Source organism: Canis lupus, chromosome 4 (genome assembly GCF_011100685.1).
Source record: "Canis lupus familiaris isolate Mischka breed German Shepherd chromosome 4, alternate assembly UU_Cfam_GSD_1.0, whole genome shotgun sequence".
Lineage (NCBI taxonomy): Eukaryota > Metazoa > Chordata > Mammalia > Carnivora > Canidae > Canis > Canis lupus.
The window spans coordinates 27,842,975-27,861,889 of record NC_049225.1 but is presented as its reverse complement, the minus strand read 5'-3'; the positions used below and the strand labels follow the sequence as shown (position 1 = coordinate 27,861,889).

At 44.3% G+C, this 18,915-nt stretch overlaps 1 protein-coding gene across 1 annotated transcript in view; it reads left to right on the top strand.

Annotated features, from left to right (window-relative positions):
* Positions 1-18,915, top strand: part of KCNMA1 (potassium calcium-activated channel subfamily M alpha 1) — a 711,483-nt gene that overhangs the window by 421,181 nt on the left and 271,387 nt on the right.

Sequence of the window (18,915 nt, the reverse complement as noted above, 5' to 3'; positions counted from 1 at the left end):
CTGGTTTCTGAGCTGTGGGGGTCAGAGGCCTGAACTGTCCCGACAGAAGCGGAGTTTTATGGATTTATGGGCACAACTCTTGGCATTTGGGGAGTTAGTGATGACAGTTCTCTTTGGAGTCCTGTCCTGGCAGGATGTGCCCAGTTGGGGCTTCAGGTAAGGTGATTTTATTATTGTTGAAGCCTACTAGTCACACTGTCACAGCCAGGACCTCTGCCTTCATGGTTCTCTCATTTTCATTCAACCTGCTGGGAAGACTGGACAAAGAAACCCATGGGGATGAGGCCAACTTTCTGAGGAGCTGCTTCAGGTGCCTTAGATCTCTGCCTGCCAAATGTAGCTTCTGTCTGCTTCTTAGTTTTATGAAGAGTGGGTCCTGCCTGGCTTGTTTATGGCTATGGGTTCGTCTGTGGGGCAGGGAGGGGTCAAACATCTCGAGCCACCGTCTTCTTGAAGGAGATGGGACCTCCTTCCTGCGTTAAAGGAGGAGCTTTCTCTGCTGCTGTGTTCACATCTCACTTTCTGTATCTGCCCAACATGTCACTTCCTGTCTGTCCCTGGCAGGCCACTTCCTGCATCAGGAACCAGGACACTTTGGTGAGAGAAGTAACTAGCTCAGAGGATGGTCATGGCAGCCAGAGGCATAGACAGACAGCTTTGAGCTTCTTTTGGTTGCACTGAATAATTCTCTCAGAATGTTCCTGCTACTGTGGGTCTACAGGGGAAAAGGGAGGCTGAAACGGGGCTCAGAGGACTATTTCTGGGTTCCTTCCATCTTTATTTTTAGAAATTTTTTGTCTTAACATTTTTCAAAATAATATATATTGTTGTAGTCAGCATAAACATTTAAAGATGTATGAAGAAAACAGCAATCATGTCTTCCCCCTGCACCCATCACTGCATTCTCCCTGGGATGCCCCGTGTTAAGAAACTTCCATCTTTCCTTCATGTCCCATTGCCCCAAACATGGATGCACATACAAGTATTGTAAAGGTGGTGGTCTTCGTGCAAATGAGTGTGTCCATCACATTGCACTGCAGTTTGGTTTTCTTACTAACTAATAAATAATGAGTATCCCTTCAGCTCTGTAATAATTCATTTTATTAGCTACACAAAATTCTATAAATGGTTGTATTATGGTTCATGGGGCCATAACCCTAAGGATGGACATTTGATTATTTTCTTTTTGTGCTGTAAACAGTGGTTTAGTAAACACCCTCATCCACATATCTATATAGTTCTATTTCTCTAGATGGTTCCAGGTTCCTAGAAGAGGAATTGCTGGATCAAACAATGTGTATATTTTAGTTTATACAGATATCGATGGCTCATTTTTCAAAAATGTTGTGCCAAGATATGCTTCCACTAGCAATATGTTTTTGATGTCCTTGCTAGCTTTGTGAATTTATTACATGCCTAATATCAACTATTTAAAAAAGAAGCCCCCTTTTTATATGATGCATGCAGTAATCATATATGCACATATCTGTGTGTATCTATGTGTGTGTGTGTGTGTGTATCCCATAAAGATTCTATTTTCTACTAGTTTTCTCATTAGAATTGTGTTCACTTGCTCAATGGAAAAGTTTTTATCCTTGATCCAAGACATGTTTGCTTAGATTGGGTTTCCCAGCCAGTAAGACGGGACTGTCAGAGCCACTCACCAATCTGAGAAGTGTCCTAGCTGTGACCTGAACGTGCTCTGGTGTTGAAGGTCCCAGCTACCTCAGCTTGGCTGTTAACTGGGTTTGTGACTTGGGGAGCTCACATTGCTTCACTCAGCCTGTTGTTTTTCATCTGTAAAATAAATGTTAGGTTAGATTATTTGATTTCTCACATACTTTCAGCTCAAAATGTCTCTAAGACTCTTGCATTGTTAATGGGAAATTTGGGATCTAGGTTGTGGGAAGGAATGGAGGGTTAATGAAGTCAAATCACCAACAGTCCTGAGTCAAAGTAACATTCGGGCTGCTAACCCCGAATGCTCGTCTAGGTCTCGTCCTAGAGCATCCTGTGCTGGATGCCCGTTGATGGGTGCATGCATGCATGCACCCTGCAAAACTCCAGAAATACAGATAGGCAAGGAAAGAGACCAGGTTAAGGATGTGGAGCTGAGCCTCCTTGTGAGGCTAAAAGGAGTGTCAGCAGAACTTGGATGCTAAAAATTGGCGTCTTTTTGTGACTGATTTAATCCTGATTTTTGGAGTTGTGTTCTCATCTAGTGAAAATCCACCAGAATGAGTACAAAAAGAAGAAAAAGAGAAAGGAAGAGAAATGAGATACACTTTTGTATCAACTGTGGTTGCTCTTCAAAAAGAAGAAGAAGATGATGATGAAGAAGAAGAAGAAGAAGCAGCTCTAAAATTTGCTTTGATTTGTTTATTAAGCACCTACTATGTGCCAGGCACTTTTCCAGATGGTTAAGGAACAACAGTGAATAATGGGGTGCCTGGGTGGCTCAGTTGTTTGGGCATTTTACTTTTGATTTTGGCTCAGTCATGATCTCAGGGTCATAGGATCAAGCCCTGTGTTGGGCTACCCGTTGGACATGGAGCCTGCTTAAGATTTTCTCCCCCTCCCCACTTCTTCACACTAAAAAAAAAGAGAGAGAGAGAGAGAGAAACAACAGTTAATACAATAGACAGTGTCCTATCCTGTGACATTGCAGTGGGGAAGGAATAGGAAGAAATGAGCCTAATAAATAAGCAAATTATGTAGTATGTTAGGAAGCAGAAATATTTTGAAACTGGAAACAGACCAACAAACTTTTGGGCTATGAAATAATAATAAAAATAACCACAACAAATAATCTTTCTTCTCTTATAGCAGAAGGCACTGTCCCTGAAATACAGTTGGCTCTTTGGTAACTAAACCTCTTGGGCGAGATCTGCAACTGGTCTGCCTGTTATGGAGGAGAATTCAGTATAATAATATTTCAGGGAGGCTCCCACGTCTGATTTAACACATGGGTTATCACCTCATGAAACAATTACCGTGCCGATGAGCTGCCAGAGATAAAATGAACACTTTCGTGAGGTAGGGCTTATAAAGTAGAAAGAATAATCCCATTCAGTGGAGGCATTTCAGGAGGAGCTCCCTTCCTCCTGGAAAATGAAAAGGTGCTACCCTTCCCGGCAGAAGTTTGGTAAAGATGAGGAAACTTCAGTCTGTTCTGTTTCCTGCCCGCCCCCCGCCCCCCCCCCCCATGCCCGCTGAGGCCTGCCACCCAGGGGGCTGTGCTGGAACTGGATCCATGCAGGTGCAACACAGGATGAGCACCGTGACCCCCACCTGTACATTTCCCAGGGCATAGCATACACTGGGCTTGACTCCTTATCATTGAGTATGGTTGTATAGGGGATAGTACTCATTTACTTTACTGTATGCATTACCTTAGTGCTTTGGACAGCGTGTTACTAGTTACTAACAGCTAATTCTGGTTCTGCTGTGTGCTGGGCACTCTGATAGGCCCCCAACACACCTGAACTCACTTAATGCTCAGAGCAAACCTGTGAGCTGGGAATGGCCTCTCCCCATTTTGCAAAACAGACTCAGATACGTTAATTCCTGTCTTAGGTCGCATAGCCTGGGAGTGTTGGAGGGGTGATGTACCTCCGATTTAACTTTATGCCCATATACATGCTGTTCTTCTGCCTCTGTCCTTACCCTTAAAAGATTGGGGATTTTGAGGACGGGGTTAGGGTGACTGAGCTGGTTTTGCCCATTTCTGCTGGCCATTCTCCATCTCTCCTTACTCAGAAAGCTTCACTTCAGGCAGGCAGGGATCTCAGGGTCATAGGATCAAGCCCTGTGTTGGGCTCCCCTTTGGGCATGCAGTCTGCTTAAGATTTTCTCCACCCCCCACCTCTTCACACTAAAAAAAAAAAAAAAAAAAAAAAAAGAGAGAGAGAAACAACAGTTAATACAATCTTACTTCAGAACACACATCCTCATGCCTCCTTCTCTCCTTCCCACTCCTTGTCCACCTCCAGTATCTAGAGTTGCCATTAGGACCTGGGAAATATGCAGAGCTTGTGTGGTGTCTCCTGAGTCCCAAGGTCTCGTAGTACCTTGGGGGTCAGATCTGCTCTACCTGGAGGGAGGGAGAGACTAGGGACTTCCACACATGCTGTCAGTAGAGCAGAGTGGGTCAGAGCCAAGTTCTGGGTTACCACCTCAATTCACGTCTTGACTTGGCCAGTGGGTCATTTTGAGCCAGGTTGTTTATTCACCTCCTCAGGTTGTTGAGGGGATTCAGGGAGGAAGAGGAAGTAAAGCACCACGTACATAAGACGAGCTTCGTGATTATCCTGGGCTTCTCTTTCTAACCTACCTATCATATTTTAAAGCGCCAAGGAAGAAAACAAACCAGAATGGAACCAAAAATAAGGCAGTGGGATGTGAGGACATCCACGTTGGCAGGCGGCAAGTTGCTGCTTATTTTAATTCCTGTTCCCACACACCAGCTTATTCATTTTTGTTTCTCTCACAAAATCCTTATCCTACCTAACTAAAATAAATGTACCTTGAAATGAGAGATGTATTTTATTTTGAGACTAGAATAACATTCTCTGGGGAGAACTCTTCTGTCTGTCTCCTTCTTTGGGGAACTGTATCCCCAAGGTAGGTCAACGGGCAGTGCCTCCTTTGTGTATTTATTTATATGGTTTCATCAAGGGTCATTTTGTGTGGTTAAAAGAAGAGAGTAGAGAAAAAAATAATGATGTGCTTCCTGGCCAGTCATCTCACCAGCTTTTATTGAGCACTTACTGTGTGCTCAGCACTGAGACAAAGGGAGTGTGTCTGGCCACCCTCTTTCCTAGTCTTGCTATGATTTCCAACCTTGTCCCTCTTCTCTGACTAATGAAATCATGGGATGGTAAGGAGCCCCAGGCCTTGAACCCAGGGTGGAAAAACTATAAACTGTAAACCTACCTGCTCCTCTAGCCCATGTTAGACTTCAGTGCCTTCGGCAAACAGTGCTACAAAATAGAAACGCTCCTAAAAAATAGAAAAATGGCCAGCCACAGGGCAATTAAAATGATTGAGGATATCTGCTTATAAATATATGCCAGGCAGTTCCTTTTTTGTGTCAAAAGGTGATAAAAACAGGACTGTTAAAAAAAAAGTACAGGTCCTTAAAAACAACAACAAAAGGACAAAACGTAGTTCCTGTTTGAGACTGAGGTTTCAATCTAGATTTGGAACCAAAATAAACGCGCATGCAGCAACAGCAGATAACACTGCCCGCTGTATAATTAAGTCCCAAATTGCCAGGTACAGGCTGTCAGGGCCTTGGGAGTTCACAGGAGAAAGAGCTTATGTGGGCGGAGGAACGTGAGGAGGCTTCTGGAAGACGCTGGCCTGGCCCAGGCTTGCTGTAGTGGGTGAGACGGCTGGAGCAGGGAGCAGTGTGTGCTTCTTGGGGGAGAGGAACTCAGCCTACCCTGTGTGGAAGATGGCAGGTGCCCATCAATGATACTGCCATGCGAGATAAGAAAGACCTTTCCCGTGCTGGGCATCAGCCCCAACCCTGCAGGAGGGATGTGTGTGCTTCCTCTTGCTGCAGTAACAAACGAGTGCCCCAAATGCAGTGCCTTGATGCAACACAGGTTCACCTCTTACGGTTGTGTAGGTTAGAAATGAACATAGGTCTCTCTGGGCTAAGGTGCAAGTGTCTTCAGGGTCGTGCTCCCTTCTGGAAGCTCGGAAGAAGGGTCTGTTGCCTTGCCTCTCTCAGCTTCCAAAGCCACCTACATTTCTCAGCCCCAGGCCTCTCCCTCTGGCCGTGGGATGGGTCCTCGAATTATGTCTCCCTGTTGTTGCTGTCTGTCATTACCTTTCTTGGACTCTGCCTCCTGTCTCCCTCTTCTACTTCTAAAGACCCTTGTGATTACATTGGGGTCTCACTTGGATCATCCAAGTTAATCTTGGACTCTGCCTCCTGTCTCCCTCTTCTACTTCTAAAGACCCTTGTGATTACATTGGGGTCTCACTTGGATCATCCAAGTTAATCTCCCCATATGAAGGCCAGCAGGTCAGCAACCTTGATTTGTCTACTACTTTGATTGCCTTTTGCCATTACCGTATTCCCAGGTCCTGAGCATTGCCAGGACTGTTTTGGGGGGCCATTGTTTGCCTACCCAAAGGGGTATTAATATTCCCATTTCACCAAAAAGGAAACAGGCCCAGAGGAGTTAAGTAACTTGCCCCAAATCATAGAGCTCGTGGCTCTGCACAGTCTTCTAGAATCCAAAAGCTCTGGCAGGTGTTCTGGGCCCTCTGCGCCCTTGCCTTGTCATACTTTTCCAGTGTGTCATGGGGAAGAGACACTTAGGGAGATCTCACTTAGAGCCTGAGACCTTCTCCCTCTCCTCACTTCCATGTAGTGATTTTTTTCCTTTTCTTCATCTTTTTCTGGGACCAGGTGAGCTACTAGGCAGACACGCCTGCCCTTCACCATTCCTAAGCATTGAGTCTGGGTGCCCCTTCCTGTGTGGCTGCAGCACCGGAAGGGAACATGTCAGGTCTGCAATGGCCCCTGCTTAAAAGCATCCTTTCGTTAGAATTCACTCTTTCTTGCTTTTCTTTTTTTTTCTTTTTTTTTAATTTTTATTTATTTATGATAGTCACACAGAGAGAAAGAGAGAGAGGCAGAGACACAGACAGAGGGAGAAGCAGGCTCCATGCACCGGGAGCCCGATGTGGGATTCGATCCCGGGTCTCCAGGATCGCGCCCTGGGCCAAAGGCAGGCGCCAAACCGCTGCACCACCCAGGGATCCCTTTCTTGCTTTTCTTAATCTAAAAAGTGGCGAGAAACTGGAATTTTTGAATGCCATCCGAGGTGACGAGTTGTGACGTATGTCACCGTCTTCCCAGGGAAGGCAGCGTGTGGAGTCACAACACGGCCTTCCTCTGCGAATGGTCATTCTCTCAGGGCTCAGCTGCAATCTCAGGAGCCTTCTGTTGCCCTCTCCATCACAGGGTGTCTGGCCCCAGGGCCACTCCTTTGCTTGAGGAGTCCCACTGCAGGTGAGGTGAGGTTAATATCCAGCCTCTGTTGACCAGCCTCTGCATTTGATAAGAATACTCAGTGGTGAAGGCGTTTGACTGGTTTCTGTTTCCGGACATCAGGGATTTTCCATACATTGAAATTTAAAAAAACAAAACAAAACCAAAAACATCAAAACAGGATGTGATTTGGGCAGACAGGGGAGGTAGCCCTTGTGGGGAACCCCAGGCATGCAGCCTCGACTCCCAACCTCCACGTTCCCCCCTAAAATTCCTGCCCCAGGCCCACTAGGCTGCAAGTTGGATCTGCCCTGCTGAGTGTCACCTTGTGCTGAGCCAAGAGTCAGTTTCTGCCCGCTGGTTGGCATCCCCCGCCCCCCATTAAGGCACAGCTCTTACTCCACCTTCCATGTGAAGCCTTCACATTCTTCCAATTGGAATGGATTCCCTGACTTTTGTTTCTTTTACTCTTTTATATATATAATCTGTGTTATATTATGAGTTAGAATGCAAGTTTCACGATGGTCTTGTGTAGGGACATTGACTATCTTTTTTTTGTGCTCTGTCCTGGTGCCTAGAACAGTTTCTGGCACATAATTAGTCCTTGTTAAAAGAATGAATATGTTTTCTTACAGTAAGGATAATAATGAAAAATTATTGAATGTTTACTAAAAGCAGGCACAGGGCTCAGCATCTCATAGGCATTATCTGATTTAATATTCACAGTAGCCCAAGGAGTAAATACTCTTGGTCCAGTTTTACAATTTAGGGAGCTAAGGTTTGGAGCGTTAGGTAACTTTTCCATGTAGGAAATGTGGATCCAGGACTCAGCCCAGTTCAACCTGATTCTGGAGCCCATGCTTTTAAAATTACTAGACCAGTCATTTTTCAAGGCGTACTTCCCAGTCTGGCAGCATCAAGCATCACCTGAAAATGTGTTAGAAGTGCAAGTTCTTAGAACCCAGCCTAGACCCAATGAATCAGAAACTCCCAGAGTTTAATCTGATAATCTATGTTTTACATGGCTTTCTGGTGGTCCTGATGTTCACCCAATTTGGAGAACCACTGTCCGAGGCTATTCTGGGATGGTTATAAATTTGGCCGTTCACGAGAATTCTCCAGAGAGAATTAAAACTTAAAACTCATGATGTTCAGACCAAACCTCCAACCAATTAAATCAGAGTCTCTGGATTGGGGTAGAGGACCTGGGCTCAGCATTTTTTAGTGCTCTCAGGTTCCAGCTAAAATGCAATAAGGTTGAGAACCATGTATATACATCTATACAACATTCTGACTATGAATGTTGAGTTAATTCCTCATCTTTGTGCAGGGAAGCACCAGGAGATCTTGATAGAATGCAGCTTCTGATTCAGGACGTGTGGGTGGGATCAGAGATTATGCATTTCTCCAAGTTCCCAGGTGATGCTCATCTTCTGGTCTGGAGACTGTATTTTTAGTAGCAAGACTGTGCTGTCCAATAAGGTAGCCACTAGCAACACTGGGCTATTTAAATGTAAATTAATCAAAATTAAATGAAATAAAAGCTCAGCTTCTCAGTCACACCAGCCACATTTCAAGCACTCATTAGCACTGTGTGGTTAGTGGCTGTGGTGTTGGACAGCACAAATATAGAACATTTCCACCATCGCAGAAGTTTTGCTGGACTGCGCTGCTCTAGAATGTGGCTTGTGATAGAACGTACCATGAATTTTTACTTTTTGTATGTCTGGGACACTCTTGTAAACGGTGGAAGCTTAATAAATGTTTACTGAAGCGATTTCCAGTGAAAGGACCAATGTACAGTTGTAGAGAAATCACTAATACACCATCGAAGGGAAACTCCCCACCACCCTATCCAGATTTAATTATTTAAAGTCTCTGTAGGCAAACAAACAGACAGACAGATGGACAGACAGACAAACCACAAACGGGGCCCTGGGACTGGCTCCAGCCCTAGCTTCTCCTCCAGGACTCTACTGCTGATTTTGAAATGGCCTTTTGGGCTCTGAAAGGAAAGGTCTCTGGTTCCCCCTACAGGACTGTCTTGGACTTTGCTGGATCAGTGTGAGATTAAGTAGGCCGGAGAAGGGAAGGGAGACAAACTGGCTCAAACTCAGTGGGTAGTCGGTGGCTGGTAGAGGTAAAGACAGGCTCACTTTGCATTCCCATAAGGTATTTGGCATCTAATAATTTGACTTGAGTCAATTGCTGTGACCGTGAACTCCCCATCCTGCCCACCACCCCAAGAGGGTTGCTGGTCCCACTGCCCAGGGTCTGGAAGGAAGGGCCTTAGAGAGCCCCCAGACATGACCTGAGGTGGCCGGACTTAGATGCTCTAAAGCCCAAAGCCTTTCAAGTAACTCCTCCCTATAGTCAGTGGTTTAATTTAACATAATAACAATGAAAGAAAAAAAAAATGTGGCTTCCCTTTTGGGAGCCAAATGTCTTTGGAGATGGGGAGAGGGAGAGAGAAGATGTGTGCTCTAAAAGAGAAAGTGCTTCCATTAGCAGGATAGTTTTGGATGTGTTCACAGCACACGTTTACGTGTGTATATGTGTGTATGCGCATATACAGGTACAATTTATAATGATCCCAGGTAATCTTCCAAACGATCCTATGAAATAGGGATCCTTTGTAGCCCCATTTTACAGTTGGAGAAACCGAGGTCTAGAGAGGTTCTGTAACTCACCAAGACTCACATAGTGAGCCAGCTTTGGACCCAGGCAGTTTATGGTCCTCAGGGTCTTATTATACTGGCTCTCAAGCTTTAAAACTAACTAGCCGTTATAGTTACACTTATAAAAAATCAGTCCAACAGCCCCATCTAATCAGATCAAATACTGAATGCAGCTTCCTCCTTGTTCCCATCCCCTGACAAAAGGTGAGTGACCCCCTCCCCCAATGCCAAACAGAATTTCTTTGGTACTCCTGGGTAAGAAAAGCAAATTAAGAAGAAAAACAACTCAATCTATGTTTTGGAACAATTGAGTTGATATAATTTCTATAACTTACTAGCCTTCAAACTACTTTTTTTTTTTAACCTTAAAGCATTTTCCCCTTTTTCCCCAGTCCCCCCTTTTCTGAGTCTCTTGGTTTCTTCCCTACAAGTACCAGATAAATAAAACCAATGTTACCATCATTAGTCCATCTTGAAGTAGTGTCATGGTGGAGACTATGGGCTTTGCTCTTTGCCTGAGCTTATTTTGGGGCAGCGAGGGTGGGTGGTCCTCAGTGGCTTCATGTTCCTTGGGAATAGCACCGGGACCAGATTTCTATAGTGTGGCAAGAGAAATAAACTCATTGAGCCCATCCCTCTGACTGAGCTCTGAAGAAAGGCAGCCCCAGCAAAGTGGCTCGCTGGAAGTTTAGCTGTTTTTCAGGGAGCTAATTGCTGCCCTGGTAGCTGCTGTGGCTGAAACTGCTTCTAGAGAAATTATTCCTCTGAAAGAGATTTCCGGTTGTATTCCCTTGATATTGCTTTGTCAGGACATGCTTTAAATAAGATGCCCTCTGCAGGTAGCAGGGATTCTAAATCCTCATTGACGTGTACAGCTCTGTTATGTGCCAAATTGGAAATAACATCTCAAAATGAATGTCTTCAAGGAACAAATTCAGCAGTAGGTTTTCGTAGATGCCAAAACCTCTCCAGATGGCTGTACTTCATCTGGGGTATTATTGGAACAGCCTGCTCAAGCAACCTAAATCTCTAGGACTGGACGTATATTTACCTTTGCATCATCTTCAAAAAATAGACGCCTTGATTCTTCTCGATGAGATAGGGCCGTGATGGATTGACTTGGCTAGCAAACTGGGTAGGGAGAAAATGAACACTGGGGAGCAGCTCTGAGACACTGCTACTCGACTGAACACCTACTGTGTGCAAGCCACCGATTCCTAAGAGTGGCTCACTAATGGGGAAACCTAGATCTTGCCTTTAAGATGTTGATAATTTAATTGGGTGGGTACTTTATACGGAAGCATAATCCACGTATAGGAATTCAGAGGAGGAACAGAAGGAGGAAAGTTGGTCATCCCAACCCAAGGTAGATGGTAGGTATCTAAAAAGTTAGCCTATTCCTCCGAGGGCAACACCACTATGGTGTGGTCTGCAGGCCAGCACATCATCTGGGAGCTCATTAGAAATGAAAACTCTCAAGCCCAACCCCAAACCTATAGTCTCTTTGGGGTAGGGCTAAGGGATTGGGTTTGATAAATTATCCAGGTGATTCTGATACATGCTAAAGTATATACTAGCTACACTAATATATGAATGTAAATTATAATACCCTTGGCAGTACATTAGGATTATCTGAGTGGCTTTGAAATGTCTCCTTGGCCAGATTATGCTTCAGACCAAGAACATTAGGATTGCCAGGTGGAACTCAGCCATCAGAATGTTTTAAAGTTCCTTGGGTAATTTCAGTGTGCAGCCAGGATTGAGAAGCCCTGCAGTGGTGTTTCTTAACTCAGGAACACACCTGAATACCAGAGAAACTTTAAAAAAAAAAAAAAAAAAAGTAGGAACAAAACACTAAAGCATTCTAGAAAGATCCACTCATTCTCCCACTTGAGCTGCATTGAATCACTTGAGAGGCTGGTGAGACCACAGAGAACTGTGTTTCTGATTCAGTATACCTGGTGGGGGGAGCCTGAGGATTTGCATCCCTACCAAGTTCCCAGGCAATGGCTGATGCTGTCAGACTGGACTGGGGCCACACTTTGAGAACAGCTGGTCTCACCTCACATGAGGCTCCCCTTGAATTCTAGTAGTAGCTTTTTGGCCAGTTTCCAGGATTCTCATATTCCAGTAAACCTTACCGTTTTTGTGTACCAAACTTCCAATATATTTATTGATGTAATCCCTTATTTTAGTATGTTTTTGAAATTAAAATGAGAGTCATTTACATCTTGAGAGATACCCGGCATGTGATATTCTATGTTATAATTTCAACTGGAACAGAGGAGCTCTCTTTAGAAAGACTTCTGATCTCACATATGTAGTCCTTTTGTAAGACATTCCAAGTCCTGGGGTACGCCGAGAGGGAGGACCTTTGCTTGTGTTTGTTAGGCACTAATATTTCCTCCAGAGTCATTTGGGGTTGATATCTCTTTCTAAACCCCCTTGGAATTGGAGTAGAGTTGCCTTATTAGGAAAAATAGGAGGAGGGTATGTTGGAAATTTGGGGAGAGGAGGGAGAGAGAGAGAGATCCCAGACCCAATTCCTATCCCTTTTCTGGAGCCTGACCTCCTCCCTCCCCTTGGGCCAGAGCCACTAACCACCCCCCACCCCAACCCTCCCGGGAAGGATACGCCTGACCCCTCTCCACCCCCAGGATAATTTATTTTGACAAACATTCCTTCCCAGTTATCCTATCTGGAGACACTGAGATGCCCCAGCCTGGACCTGGGCCAGCTGCTGGGGCAGATGATGGATGATGAGCAGAGCTCTATTTTTTAAGAAACAACATCGTATCACTAGAAATAAATACCAAATTCCAGTAGGATGACACTTTGCTCCCATATGACAATTGCTAAATTCAACTTTTCTCTTTAAGGCCAGACAAGAATTTAGCAACCCATCTCACAAAGGGTACCATTCATTTATTATTTCCTGGGTGGATTGCAAAGCCCCCCCCTGACCAGACAAGGGGCAGAGCAAACTCTTCCTTTTTGTCAAAACTCAATCTCACAGTCTTTGTCCTTTATAGTCTCACGCCATCTCCCTTTCTACCTATTTTCTGTGAATTTCTTCCCTGTTGTCACCAAGCAGCCTACCTACCAGCCATCCCCAGCCCCAGCTGTAGATATATCCCAGCTTTGTGATTCTGATAGCTCTGCGGTCTAGCAGGTGCTCACCCGTCCTCTCTACTCCCCTGAACTCAACCAGTTATGATCTTGCCTCTTCTAAAACTATGATCATCCGAATCATTCATGGCCTCTCTGCTGATGTTGGCTGTATTTTTATAAGTAATGTATAAAATATTCTTGTAAGTACATGTCCTGGTTGATTGACTAGATCAGGAATTGGCAAAACTGGCCCATTGCCTATTTTTGTAAATAAAGTTTTATTAGAACACAGCCACACCCATGTATTTATCTTTGGCAATGAGACAGAGATCTATGGCCCACAAAGCCTAACATTTTTACCATCTAGCTCTTTGTAGGAAGTGTGGGATCTGATTTCCTGCCCTAGAATAGCAGCTATGTTATAGATCCCTTTCCATTCTTTTAAATGTTTGCCATGGAATTTTGCACCAAACTACTAATTAGTTTTGATAAACAGGGCATGAACTCTTCTCTGAAATCAGTAAGAAATGTACCAGTAATAAAATAACATCTTATCTTTGCTGCTGTTATTGCTATTATTATTATGGCTACCCAAGTATTATGTAGCAGGTAGTGGACTGTGCTCTTGATGTTTCTCATTCAGTCCTCCTAACAGCCCCAGATAGAAGACCCTGGAGCTTAGAGAGGTGAGCTGTCTTCTTTGCTGTGTGACTTCAGCAAGGATTGGAACTCAGGTCTCTCTGATCTCAGAGCCTGAGCTTTTTATTACTGCTAGGTCCTCCCGCTTCAGTCCTAGCCCTTCTAGGTGCTTGGTCCTGAGTCTGAGCTCCAGTTAGGGGAGACTATTAAATGATTGTTACCACTATTACCGTCCTCACTCATTCATTCCACAAACCTTAAAACCAGTCCCAGGTATTAGTTGCTGTGCAGGGCTTGGCATTTCAACTGTGAGGGAGGCATTTTTCCCCTGCTGTGGGAAAGGCAAGTCAATAAAGCCCAGGTTGTAAATCCAGATGTTCACAAGTTGCAAACCCGAATGTTTACAGGGACAGGAAGGTAACAGATGAGGGAAGCATGCCAGGTGAAGGCTGTCTCTAGCTGCGGAGCCAATGCCCCTCTTAAAAGGGTTGTTGTTGATCCCGTTTGGCTGATTCTTGCTGGGTGGATACCTCCTCAGTGTCCACGAGGGTCTCTCTACTCCCTCCTCATCCTTTTCCTTCTCCTCCTCCTTGAGAACAATTATTTTTGGCTACTGTGACTTGTCCTTTAAAAACTGGTCTAGGCGCTATATTCTTTCTCTGCTTGGAATACAGAAATTCTGGCGTCTCCTCTATAAGAAATAGTCCTACTAGACTGTTTTCCTACTTACCACAATAGTGGCCAGCATCCTTACAAAGGCTATGACTTGGACAGCACTAAACAGGTTACAGCAGATTAACCAATAAATTTTCTTCATGTCGTAGGTCAGTATCTTAGGTGACTTAAAATACTCCACTTGAATTTGCGAACTGGGACAAAATCCTTTTTCAAATGTGACGGCGTCTGGAGCAAGATGCACGTTGTCTCAGGACTTCTTATTCTTATTTTTGGTTTTTATGCATTTTGGGCAGTGGCCTTTGCTCACCCCCACCCTCACCCCTTAGTAAAAGTGCTTCTAGTCTGGTGAAGAAGAGGGATCCGAGCTCCAGCGCAAGCACAAGGGAGCCCAGGGGGACACTCAGGTGTCACAGGCTATTTTCCCTGCAGTGACCTGCCCCAAATGTCTGTCCTCTTCCCTGGCCCTCGGAGGCCCTCCCAGTCCCACACTTGAACATGACTGCATTTTCCAGGCCACCGTTCTGAAAGGATTTGTTGTGTAGTTCTGCTCCCTAGTGGGAGAAAGTGGGAATGAAACAGACAGTAGCCCTTCTCAGGATTGTGTTTCCTTCAATTCTAGTGAATTAACCTCCATTGAAATAGGCTCTGTTCTTAACTCTTAGAGATAACATACCCCTCATAAGGTCCCCCGACAATATGGAAAAGCCTGGAAAAGACCAATAGCTAGGGTTTTGAAAAGGAGGCGTATGTATTCAGGTTAAGCGTGCACTGAAACCACTGCCCATACAAAGCCAAACCTCGGTGGGCTTCCCAGGCAGGCCAAGGAGAGTGGAGCCCTAACTTGACTCCAGAGGGAAGATATTACCCATTTCCCTAAAATGAAGGCCTGCCCTCAATTGTTTATATAATCCTTTTAAGCCCAGTAGGGTATGTTCCTTCTGTCCTTTGACTGAATTGGTTTTGGTTTTGGAAGAAATAGTGAAGGATCTGTCACTTTCCTTCTTGCATGTCAAAGCTGGCCAGCTTTGAAAAATGGAAGAATGTGCAGATCCTGAATAAATCTGTTTGTCAAGCCTACACAGAAATGGGAGCTTTATTAATAAGCTTGAGTGTGATCATATAATACATGTATCCCAATAAGGCAGCTCTGATCTACGAGCCAGAAAGGCAGTGTTTAAGGAAGGACTGCACTGAGTTAGCGTTGTGTTCATACTTCAGTCTTTCCTCCTGGGAGGTGAGTTAGCATAATATTACCATTGACTGCCTTCAGGTGGGTCCCAAAGGTCATTTCTGGGGAAGATAATAGAGCTTTTAATATGATATACTTTCAGCCGCCTAGCAGATGCAGAATAATCTGAAAAGGGACCAAAAAAAGTAGTGTATATTTTTATCCTGAGTTGTCATTCCTTGTATCAACTCATTTTTAGGGAAGAGAAAGCCTTTTTTTTTTAAATGTTATGACATTTCTCTCTCTCTCTCTCTCTCTTTTTTTTTTTTTTTTTTTTTTTGGACTCTCTGGCTGGACTTTATCTCAGCAAAGTTGCAAAAAAAATATTTTAGTTATGGGGAAAAATGATGGGAAGGAACCAGAAGAAGGGAGACAGCCACAACACAAGGAGAAGCAGAAGTCTGGATGTCCTGTGGCCATATGGAAAGTTTAGGGTTTTCAAGGAGGAAACATGTTCAAATGGTTGGTTCTGTTATTCTAGGGCTAACAGGAATCTAGGAAGCATTTGTGGTTAGTCAAGGAGCGCTTCAATTATCTAACAGTGGCAGCTGTAGAACCATACCAACAGGGCAAGAAAAACAGATGACCCATGGGAGCAAATGTGCTTTGTTCATACCACTTCCATGGGATTTAGATACCAAAGGAAAGCAACTGCTTCCAGCGCAGGGGAGGGGGGGGGGGTGCGGGGCGGGGGAAGAGCTACCAAGTAATCCTGGAATTGGGTTTTCAGAGCTCCTTGTGTTCCAGGAGCCTTAAAAAATTATCATTAGCAAGTCAATGTATGTTGGGGGTAGGGAACGGGCAACACAGGGAGTGATTTGTGTGTAAATGTGTCTGTCTGTGCTTTGCAATGTCCACCCCTCTTGAAACTGCAATATAAACATGGGTGTGGAAAGAAGAGCTTCATGATTTTTAGATCAAATAGGCCACTTTATGACGCCAGTGTCATCTCTCTTCTCTGCTGGTGTGTGTTCAGCTGGCCACCCTTCGTGCCAAAGACCTTGAGCGGACCTTGGCCAAAACCCCAAGGTGTACTCCCTGGTCACCGTCAGCAGTGATCTGTGGCATCGATTGGTGTGGGCTGTGTTGCCTTGGGCAGGGTTCATGGGTCATTCAGGAGACGATGCATCAGGCTGCAGAGACAGAGGGAGGCTGCCTTATGTCCATGGAGATGAGTGAATCAGAAAGCCAGATGGGGGCCCCGCTCTGAGGACATGAGGAATTGCAGAGCACAAAACTGGAAGAGCTTGGGAACATCTTGTCCTTTACTTCATTTATGAAAAAAACTGAGACCCAGGGATGCCAAGGAATTTGCTTATATTTCTTCCACTAATTAATTGATTCTTTCATTTATTTATTCAGTGATCATGCCTGAATGTCTCTCACATGTCAGGCATTGTTCTGGTGCTGGGGTGATAGGATGAGGGTCAAAGAGGGAGCAGAAATGTGTCACAAGTCACTGTTGAAGGAAAACCTGGTTGAGGACGAAGCATTCTTGAGGCAGAAACAGACAGAAGAGAGAAAAGAGAACCACCTTAGTGCTGTAAGTGTGAACACTGATTTAACAGTCTTTGATAATTACACTAACTCTCAGTGCATAATGGGAGGTTACCCCGGTACCATTCCTTGACACCCATCAGTGCTGTAATTGCAAAGGTACTTGTAAGATGATTTGATTAGTCTTTTTCTCCTGCTGCAGACCCAGCCTGCAAGTTCCATCATGCAGATACCTTTCTTGGCTCTACGTTTTATCCACCAAACCTGCCCAAACCCTTGACACATGATAGATGCTCAGTAAATATCCATGGAATGAACAATGGAACGAATGACAAAATTGAATTTGGCTACCCACGTTCCATTTTATAGGATGGGGATCAGCCAACATCAGTAAAAAGTCAGTGAGTAAATGTTTGGGCTCTAGGGGCCATACGGTCTCTAGCACAACTACTCAGATCTACATTTGGAGCACAAAAGCAGCCACGGACAATACGTGAGAGAATGTGTATGGCTGTATCCCAACAGAACTTTATTCATGTATACTGAAATTTGCATTTCATACAATGTTCCTGTTCCATGAAATATTATTACAATAGCTCTCAATTATTTAAAAAAGGAAAAAATAAGCATTCTTAGCTTGCAGGGTGTAAAGAAAGAGATAACAGGCCAGGAGTCATCCCTGCTATAGGAGTAGATTAATTGTGAGATTTTTAATTGATTGATTAATTTAAACATTAAGTACATGCTCTGAGCCAGGCTCTGTATCAGCACTAGACATACAGCAGAAATAAGATACAGTATCTGTCCTCAGTTGGTTTAGCACCTTACTGAAGAAGACACATGTAAAAAAAAAAAAATAAGTGTAATAAAAATACAGTGAAGTGATCTAAGTTTGGCAGGGAGGGAATGGTCAGCTCTGTTCTAGAAGCATGAGAGACCTTCATGGAGATGGTGTTGGTTGCATCAAGGCCCGAATGCTGCATAAGCAGTGGCCGGGAAAAGCTAGGGAAGGAGCCACCTGTGGAAAGGTGCAGAAGCAGTTTTTTCTATGAAACCCAAATGTGATGGGGACAAGGCCCTGCAAAGGTGACCCCAGGAGGCAGGGGCATGTCTGCCAGGACTTTGGTATTACGTGAGGGAGTTCGAAATGTGCAAGTCTGATCTTGGAATTGTCTCCTTGAGAATCCTCTGGAATGCTGTAGTCTTCAGGAAAGAGTGTGGAGAGCATCCTGTAGGAGAAATCATGGGGGAATTGGGTTGAGACAGGGGATAGAACTACCTGAGACCACTTCAGAATCTAGGGAAGAAGTCATGAGGGCTTATGGTCATTAAGACAGCAGCAGAGTTATGGAGACCGAGGTGAAAATCAAGAGAAATGGCAAGGAAGAAGATCCTAAGAGATCACTTTGTGATTGATGGATATGTGAAAGATGAAGGAATAGGAAAAGTCTAGAATGACTAGCTTTCGGCTTGGCTCTCTCTTCATGAATGGTACCATCCTTCACACAGAGAATAGTAAAGGAGAGCATACTTTAGAAGAGGGTAATTGGATCTCTGGAGCTTCCTTCCTTGGTGATTTTTAAAGAGTTCTCCTTCTGAGACTTAATCCCTCAATCTATAAGACAGGAATAATTATTTCTGTACTTTTGGGAGACAGAATTGGTATGGCTCACCTCTCTTGGCAGTCATAATGATGATTAGTCACCTGTACAAAGACAAGATCATTATGCTCAGCTGGTCTGATCTTTGAAGGGTGAGTCATGACTGTGTAGTAAATGAGAACCCCACGGTTCATTTAGTTAATGTATGTGAAGCACTAAAAGTAATTGGAGGTTTCTAGACTATGCCTTCCAACGTCACAAGCTTCTTTCAGATATCCCCTATTTAGAGATTGGAAAGTAAGTCAATGTAGATGGAGTGATTGCCCCACTATCTCTGGGTCAATTTGCCTATCTAGTGCTCAGAAACTTTCTGCTAGTCCCCCCCCCCTCTTTTTCTCTCTCATTTTTTGCCCATTGGAGAGTGCCCGTGGATTTTTAGATAACTTCCTTACAAATTAGAAAGAAAACCTT